The 9,825-nt window shown below is 35.6% G+C and overlaps 1 protein-coding gene across 1 annotated transcript in view; it reads left to right on the top strand.

Moving 5' to 3' along the window:
* Positions 1-1,805: 1,805 nt before the first annotated feature.
* LOC136828867 (uncharacterized) overlaps positions 1,806-9,825 on the top strand; it is a 243,341-nt gene continuing 235,321 nt past the window's right edge. The window contains exon 1 of the mRNA XM_067087146.1: positions 1,806-2,302. The gene's annotated coding sequence lies outside the window, so the exon portion shown is untranslated. The remainder of the gene's footprint in view (positions 2,303-9,825) is intronic.

Here is a 9,825-nt window from a genome sequence, read left to right as displayed (position 1 = left end):
CTCTCTCTCAACTCCTGTACTGTTAGAACTGAATAATTTTGCTTCCTGGTTGTACTCATATCAAGATATAATATGACTGAATGACTGAAGGAAATTATAATCATCTGCACGACAGTTAGACGTACGCCTGATCTTTGATTATGCTAATTAGTAGCATGTCATGCTAACGCTGACATGCTAACCTGTTACGATAGAGGAATTCATTGCCGACACTGACATTCTGACCTGCTTTTGTGAATGACTCTGCCTGCCGACGTGTAGAGCTTTGGAAACGATCACGCTAGCATGATTTGTTTTCAGATGGTTTGATGACACGGTACCGTTTTTGCTTGAGTGGTATATTTTAGATCTGTCGACCTGTTCTTATGAGCGTGACGGAATATCTATTTAAACCTTCTTTTTTGTGAACTAAGATTAACACGATAAGAGGATTTTGTCCTTATGGTAAGCCATGTCGTGTTGAATGGCATGATCCGAGTATGATAACGTGTAGCACTTTTTCAAAATCGCAAACATCGTGTTAGCTAACTGATTATATACAGTATATATATACAAAAACATGTATATATATACATATATACATGTATATATATATATATTATAATTCACTGGTCACTTTTACCAGATGCATATGTACCTTCAAGAGCCACACACCTTCACACACACAAACGCTCGCGCACGCGCTCACACATTCACACACATATATACATACATACATACATACATACATACATACATACATACATAGGAGAGGAGAATTCTTAAAATCACATGCTGGAATACTTCATTGCTCAAGTTAAAATGCTGGAATATTTGTTCAAGCTAATGACTCCCTTGAATGCGCTGTTTATGTAAAAAAAGAAAAAATGCATATCTTTGTATACTTATTTATTAATGTCTTAATTTTCCTATTTTCTAATAACAGACGTCCTCTTTCTGTATTTTATATTACTACCTGTAACTTCTTTCAAATAAACATCATATTCATTCTTCTTCTTCTTTTTTCTTTTAAGATTTTTGCTTGAATTTTCTTTGAAGGACTTTTGATTTCTTTGGGGACCCTAGAGGCTTATAGGCTCGTTCCCTATGAATATGGTTTTATCCTCTGAATCATAATAATAATGAGACCATACCTATGCGAGCAGTAGCGCTGCTGTTGCGCTTAATTTAATAGTTTTGCTCAGTGCGCTGAGAGCAGCTCTTTATTTCTTACTTTTATTCCTTTTTATCTCTCTGTTTTTTTTTTCCGGCTCCATAAATCACATTCTTAATTCGTTGATAATTCCACGGAGGCTTCTCTTCTTGGACAATCTTGACGGGGGGCCAGACTCCGGTGTCCTTGGAAGGGCGCCACCGTCATCTTCAGGCCCATCTGAGCGTTCATTAGTATTTGAAAGAAACGGCTCCTGAAGATCCCCATCTCTCAAAGAGGCTCGTCGCTCTCTCTCTCTCTCTCGAACTTAGCCAGGCGTAAACCAATTGGTCGATAAGGCGGCTAAAGAAGGACGCGCGAAAGAGTGCTGAGGTACCCCACACAAGGACGGTTAGGGGAAAGAAGAAACACGGAAGAAGAAGAAGAAGAAGAAGAAGAAGAAGAAAGGCGACTTCGAGTCCCACTAAAACACATTCACTCACGGACTTGGTCAGCTCATTTCTTGCATTCTCCTCCTCTACCTCCTCCTCCTCCTCCTCTAACCCCGAGCGATTGTCTTGTCTCTGGGCCTTGAAGCAAGGTTTAAGGTGGAGTCTCGATTGTTAGTGGTAAACGCGAAGTTTTTTTTTTTTTTTTTTAAGTGTAGCCCTTCAGTGTTGCATTGGCTCAGAGGTGGGTTACTGGGTCTAACATTTCCGCTTAACCGTTTTGTGGCGAGGAACTTAAAGGAAATGCACGAACAACGTCGGCAGTTCCGTGATTTAAAAGAAAACAAAATTTAACTGTTTATCTTTTTTCACAGTTGAAGTGTAAATCTAACGAATGAGGACATTTTTCCTTCGTATATTCTTACTTTGATTTTTATTAGGACGGAACAGCACAATTTACGCCGGACCCTTACATTGTAGCCGCTGGATAACAGCAACCCACAACATTATCCGCCAAGTGAACGACACAAATCTTACATACAAGAAACAACTCAGTGATGAAACACCATTTGCTTTAAAACCCTGAAGCATACATCCTCGATATATTCATCATTATCAATGGATTGGTTCTGAACATCAAGCCATATCTGTTCTGAAAAGTGGCCATAAGTTCGGAAGAAATCGCCGTAATTGTGGATTCTAATCTCAGACTGCGTTTAAGGTAAGATTAGTTAAGCACTCAGCTTTCCTGCTTAGATATGACCATATCTCAGTAATGGACGTGTTTATATGTTGTTATTGGGTATTTAGTGAGACCAGCCCTCTGGACTATGTTTGCTTATCTTAACCGCCGTTTTCCAGGTTAGGTCAGGGTAGGGCGATAAATAATGCATATTACATGTTTGTCCCCAAGAGCTTTTGAGGTTTATTAACAGCCCCTTCGTCCTTATACCTTAAACTTCTAGAGGAACTTTGTAAAATGGGCTAAAGCTCCTGCGACTAACAGATACATTTGTAGTGGATATCTTTATAGCCCAGGATTTTGAGAGACCTTATGGTACTGTCCTCAAGTTATCCAAATTACTATTAAGCACCTGTGGTAGATTATTTCTTTCATCTTGACAGTCTCGAAGATCTGAAGGAAAAATGAAATCTGATTTGCTATTCTTGATGTTCTTGAACGACCGGCCTCGAATTTCCCCTTCTTTCTCTGGACAGGTGACCCAAAATTGCAAATAAATGATTCCCTCCTTAGAAGAATTCAAGACAATTAGGAGGTGAAAACGAGAGTAAATTCCAGAAAACATCAAGGATAGATTAGTTAATCCCCCGAGGGTTCCTCTTGGGGAATGAATTCTACCTTGCAGGGGTTCTGCTTTTTTCATTAAAGAGGGAGAAGTTAATCACACAATGCCTCGGGAAGGGAAAATGTCGCTTGGGAAAGGACAAATTAATCATATTCTACCTTGTGGTTAATAAAGCAAGTTTTTCTCTTTCTTTGGTTTGGTAGTTTGGACTCTGTGAGAAACCTCACCGGTGTCCTCACTGTCGCTTTTATCTGTGACGTTCCTCCTTCTCGTTATTATCTAGTCAACATTCAAGTGTTTTGAAATTAAGGTAACGTAACGTACTTTTTTTTTGAAGTATGCTTCACGGATAGCAAATATTGTAATTGGTTATGTCATTCATGATCTTCTACAAAATAATTTTAAGAGCTGATTTTCGGTCTAGTTGTGATGCAATAATTCATATGGATTAAATGAAAAGTCATCAAAGAGCATGTCATTTACTTCAGTTATAATGACTATATTCTGTAATTTTTGTAGCACTAGCGCCAATCAATAAATTTTTGAAAAACTTCAAATCAAATGCAATCGATTGCAGTTAGATTTTGAGCGCTATGTGAACGTTAGTTTGATTTCACTTGTAATTTTTAGGTTTACTAAGAGTTCTAATTAAATTTCCCCAAGAGCTTAGAAGAGTAACAAAAATCTGTCGAAAATCTATTTTGTGTTCCTGGATGACAATATTTTGCTGAGACGATGGTCAAGTTTAGACGTATAATAATGTCACAAGTGTAGGACTCGAAACTAGAATGATCAAGTTTGACCGCAATCGTTCATTAGCAATATTTGCAGCCCCAAATCGTTCAAATTGTTTAAGAGCCAACTGACACCTTGCATTAGGAGCAGAAGGAAGGCTATCTCAGGCCTGTAGGCATTCGCTAAATACCTCGTACACAATATTGCCTAATTTAGACGGGAGCCTTCCTGCTCGTATTTCTGTTATGGTCGCTCACCCCCTCTGCGTTTCCCCGACTTTCAGCCTTGTGTTCCGATTTACACCTCGAACTATGTTTAGCCCTTTGTTTGTTGAAGGAAAATTACTCTTTTTGAGACATGTATTTGGGATTTAATACGAAAGTCGTTATCAAAAGGGCTTTTGTAAGGTCATCTGGTTAGTTCAGTGGCCTTTGCCATTCTTGGAACGAGCGTGGCCTCCTGTATGCTAATTTGTACCTTTCCTGTAGTCCTTGCGAATGTACAATTTTTGTTAACTGGAAATATGTACAGTCATAAATCAGGTATCTTTCATGTTTGTGTAACATACACAGATACTAACCTATATATATATATATATATATATATATATATATATATATATATATATATATATATATATATATATATATATATATATATATATATATGTGTGTGTATGTATATATGTGTGTGTGTTATTCCACATGTTTTATATAAAAATGTCTGTGTGCAATAATAATAATAATATTTAAATAATAATATTCATAATAATAATAATAATGATATAATAATAATTTTTTTCTTTCTTTTTTCTTTTAAACGTGTCTTAATAATAATAATAATAATAATAATAATAATAATAATAATAATAATAATAATAATAATAATAATAATATAATAATAATAATAATAATAAGTGGCACGAACACCAGCCTATGGGAGTGATAGAAAATGATCAGGCAAAGATCCTGTGGGACTATGGTATCAGAGTAGAGGAGAAAGAAAGAGAAAAAATTGACAAGTATCAAGACCTGAAAATCGAAATAAGAAGGATATGGGATATGCCACTGGAAATTGTACCCATAATCATAGGAACACTAGGCACGATCCCAAGATCCCTGAAGAGGAATCTGGAATAACTAGGTACCGAAGTAGCTCCAGGACTCATTCAGAAGAGTGTGCCCCAAGGTGAAACAGTTCACTTAGTGAGAAAAGTGATGGACTCCTAAGGAGGCAGGATGCACCCCGGAACCCCACACATAAAAAAAAAAACCAGTCGAATAGGATGACTGTGATCGACCGAAAAAATAATAATAATGATAATGATAATAATAATAATAATAATAATAATAATAATAATAATAATAATATTATTATTATTATTATTATTATTATTATTATTATTATTATTATTATTATTATTATTATTATTATTATCGAAGATGAAAATAAACCGTTCATATCCAGTCGCAGAACTTTTGTGCATAAAGTTTCGGATCGTACCATCTCAGTTATATATATATATATATATATATATATATATATATATATATATATATATATATATATATATATATATATATATATATGTATGTGTGTGTGTGTGTGTGTGTGTGTGTCTGTGTGTATAATAATAATAGTAAAAGCTTCAGTAGTAGTGTATCAATGGTAGCAAAAGTGAGATTACAACGCACAATGATATTACCAGTAATGAAACTCGTCATGATTTACTAAAACTAACACTGACAAATGATATTAATTTTTTTTTATCTCGCAAAAACCCTCGCGTATAATTATAATATCTCTGAATGACACACAATGAAAGAACACAAACTATCCTTCCTCAGAAAGTCGGGACAAATAAAAACATAATTGGTACATTCTTCTTACTATTTTACGATGCGTCGTCTTGTCTACAAGAGATGGTTTGTTGCACAGCAAAGTCGAATATTTTTTTTTTTTTACCAAGCTGTGAGTAATCTCTGGAAAAAGTGAGAACCCTTGGATTTTGATAATTACTTATATTTTTATCTGTGTATTAATAATTTGTTAATATTTTCTTTTTTAATAACTGATGTCACTGGCTGATCCAGAAAAATTTCTTTGGGGGCCACCAATTTTCATATTCATACATATATATACATATGTATATATATATATGTATATTATTTCTATAATAGATTTATTATTTTTCCCATTTCTATATTTCTCATTTATGTTATTATTATCTAAATCTTCAATATTATTATTTTGTCATTATTCTTCATAGGGGGCACGTGCCCAGGTTCCGCCCCCCGCCCCCGCCATCCGCTAATGACTGATGTCATTCCGTATTTCCCATTATCTTCTGTCACTTATCTCTTATAAACATCATATTCTTTGAAAGCTCGAATTCCAAGTCAGTGGCCCCTGAGGACTTGTTCCGTATGAATAAGATTCATCTTCTGAATAATAATAATAATAATAATAATAATAATAATAATAATAATAATAATAATAATCACCTTGAAAGAACTTGAGAAACCAAAGACGCCAGAATAGCGTCGTGAACCATAGCGAAGGATCTCTCTCAGGCAATCGAAGTTCCTACGAGCTATCGTTTTTATCGGTTTCCCCGCTTGTTTATTCCGCCGTTTTTCATGATTTTTTTTTTTTCTGGTGCACGCTCGTTCGTTAAACTTTCTAAACCGGAAGAACTCGCAGGGAACCAAAGAACAAAGGTTAAAGGGAATGAGCGTTTTTGCTGCGTTCATCACCGACTTCCCATCCGAGCTGACCGGAGGCGCTTTTAAGAAAGAGTTTGATAATTAACGTAACCATTGTTCTTGTTCTTGTTCTTCTCTTTCTTCTTCTTCTTTCTTATCTCTGGGGTCGTAATCACTTCCTGATCGCAGTTAATTCGGTTGTAATTTGATTAATTGGAGATTCTTGAAGGTCATGTTTATTACTTTCGTACCCGGGGCTTACGAGTATGTATATACCTGTAGGACGTTTCAGCAGTGATTCAACACATACACGCACACGCACCACAAATATAAGTACATACATACATGCACACACAGACACACACACACACACACACACACACATATATATATATATATATATATATATATATATATATATATATATATATATATATATATATATATATATAGACAGGTATACGTTTTTCACCAAACACACAAACATGCATATACTGTATACGTGTGTATATATATACGTTTACGGGAAAAAATATTCATACATCTATTTACAGAAAGATAGTCCCTCTAAGAACATTTTAGCAAAATCTACCACTAAAATAAAGGTAATCCAACATTCAAGATGTAAAATGATAAACTTCGTCTACGAAACATGAGGGCTAGCATATGTACGCTCACTCACGCACACATACTCATACACATACACACGTACACCACACATACACATAATCTTACCCTTATGCGTACACACGCTCAAAGACTTGGCCGGTATCTTCAGAACACCTCATCATCATTATTATCATATGCGTCACCATTCAAGCATAGAAAATGTTATCATCATCCAAGGAAAACGGCTCTTCTTCTTCTTCTTCTTCTCCTCTCACCTGCATACGAGACCTGGTCTCGGGGTGGAAGGGAGCGCAAACTTGAAAAATAAAATTCGTTCGTTGATGGATACCAAAAATGACTACTGGGGCATTGTTTACCACTCTGTCTGTTTGTTTTATAGAGTCGATGTAGTATTTTCAAGGTCACCTCCCACAGCTAATAGCCCTGTTACCTTGTCAAGGTGGGAACTTCGTTCGGAGGGCGGAGTGGTCTAACGGGGACTGGATATAGATGTATGAGGAATGGGGCTTTGTTACGCCTACGTGGGATGGGTGGATTTGCTGGGAGGGATTCATGTTGGGGCTGCGGGGTTATGATGTGGCCGTCGGCGAGTGCAAAAGGGCTATTGAAAAGAGACTTTTTTTTTGTCAATGCGTTGCTACTACTTTATAAGTTATATTCTTCTCTTTGTATCATAATCTTGCTTTATTCTTATTTTCTATCTTTAAGAAGTATATGGTGCTTCGTGTACACACACACATATATGTATATATATTATATATATACGCATATATATGTATATGTATATTATATACATATAATATATATACATGTATATATATTATATATATACATATATATATATATATATATGAATATATATATATATATATATATATATATATATATATATATATTTATATAAATATATTATATATATATATATAAATTTATATATATAGTTATATATATATATATATATATATATATATATATATATATATATATATATATATATATATATATATATATATACATATATGCATACATACACACACACACTATACTCGGGATATCACTTCCTGAAGTAAACCGCGCGCACGTACTTTGATCATCACATTGGAATTAGATTTAACACATTATGCAAATGCACTGTCACGAATGATGAACTTAGTAGCTAGGGACGTCAGCTTGGGTATTCATCTGCCTGTGCGTTTTAAGCTTTACACTTTTAAAAGGACGCGCCAGCTTCCTAACCTTTAAATAAAAAAAATACGAAACAAACAAAAAAGACATATTTACATTTCTTACCTTGACTTTTATTACTCGGCCTTGAATCAGTGTGATGATGCTGCGTCTTGGAGTTGCTCAGAGATTTAGGATGCTTACAGAAGAAGAAGAAGAAGACGAAGAAGAAGAAGAAGAAGAAGAAGAGGAGGAGGAGGAGGAGGAGGAGGAGGATGATAGGATAGAAGAGTATGGCTTTTTGCTCTTTTGTGAGATGTGTGTGTGTGTGTGTGAGAGAGAGAGAGAGAGAGAGAGAGAGAGAGAGAGAGAGAGAGAGAGAGAGAGTGGTGATTAAAATTCAACTGGACGGTTACGGATGAAGACGATAGTAGTAGTAAAAAGCAAGATAAAACGTAGTAGCCAAAAAAAAGGAATCATTAGAAAATTTATAATTAGGTGAAGCGTTAAGGAAAGGATAAAGAATTCTCGGACTTAACTACACTGTTCCTATAAAACCTCGATAAAAAAAATGTTTACTTGTCTTTAAGCCTAAGCTGACAATCATGCATTATTCTTGACTTTTTACTTTCGTACTAGAACAAAAGACACGTCTGTCTCCCTCTCTCTCTTTCTGTATCTCTCTCCTCTCTCTCTCTCTCTCTCTTTCTCTCTCTCTCCCTCTCTGTCTCTCTCTCTCTTTCTATCTCTCTCCCTCTCTGTCTCTCTCTCTCTTTCTATCTCTCTCCCTCTCTGTCTCTCTCTCTCTTTCTATCTCTCTCCCTCTCTGTCTCTCTCTCTCTTTCTATCTCTCTCCCTCTCTGTCTCTCTCTCTCTCTCTCTCTCTCTCTCTCTCTCTCTCTCTCTCTCTCTGTCTCTCCTCTCTCTCTCTCTTTCTCTCTCTCCCCTCTCTCTCTCTCTCTCTCTCTCTCTCTCTCTCTCTCTCTCCTCTCTCTCTGTGTCTGTCTCTGTCTGTCTGTCTCTCTCTCTATGTCTCTGTCTATCCTCTCTCTCCCTCTCTCTCTCTCTCTCTCTCTCTCTCTTTGTCTCTCTCTCCCTCTCTGTCTGTCTGTCTGTCTGTCTGTCTGTCTCTCTCTCTTTCTGTCTGTCTCACTCTCTCTCTCTCTCTCAAATGAATTACTAACTTATTTTTCTTAACATTATTTAATATAGGGAAATTTAAAGCTAATGAACGACCAATGATAATGATGAGGTCCAATGATATTTGGCAAGCATCTGCAAAAATGAATTCTTTCATTGTTTTGTCTCTGTGGATGATCATAAATTTGATTTATCGTTTTAGGTTTTATTGAAGTTTCAGTCAATATAGATTATAGGAAAACAGAGTTTTTGAATTTTATTTAATCTTATTTTACACTGGCAGAGCCTGGATTATTCCTCAGAGGTCTCTGAATTTCTGTTTTGGCAAAGTGGGAATGATGGCCACGCCTTTTACAGAGACGCCTGGCGTCTTTTATTAATATTTTTAAAACTAGTGTTCATGATAATACAAATTTTTCCAGCTTGTATTTGGATTATTTCCACACGACAAGGAATTTTCATGTCATGGTGGAAGGGGAATACTTTAAAACTGCATGAAGAGAAGAATATAAAAGAAGAATAGATAGACAGATGACAGATAAAGGTTAAGGTGAGAGCACAAA

This window comes from Macrobrachium rosenbergii, chromosome 43, assembly GCF_040412425.1.
Source record: "Macrobrachium rosenbergii isolate ZJJX-2024 chromosome 43, ASM4041242v1, whole genome shotgun sequence".
NCBI lineage: Eukaryota > Metazoa > Arthropoda > Malacostraca > Decapoda > Palaemonidae > Macrobrachium > Macrobrachium rosenbergii.
This window is presented reverse-complemented; position numbering and strand designations above follow the sequence as displayed.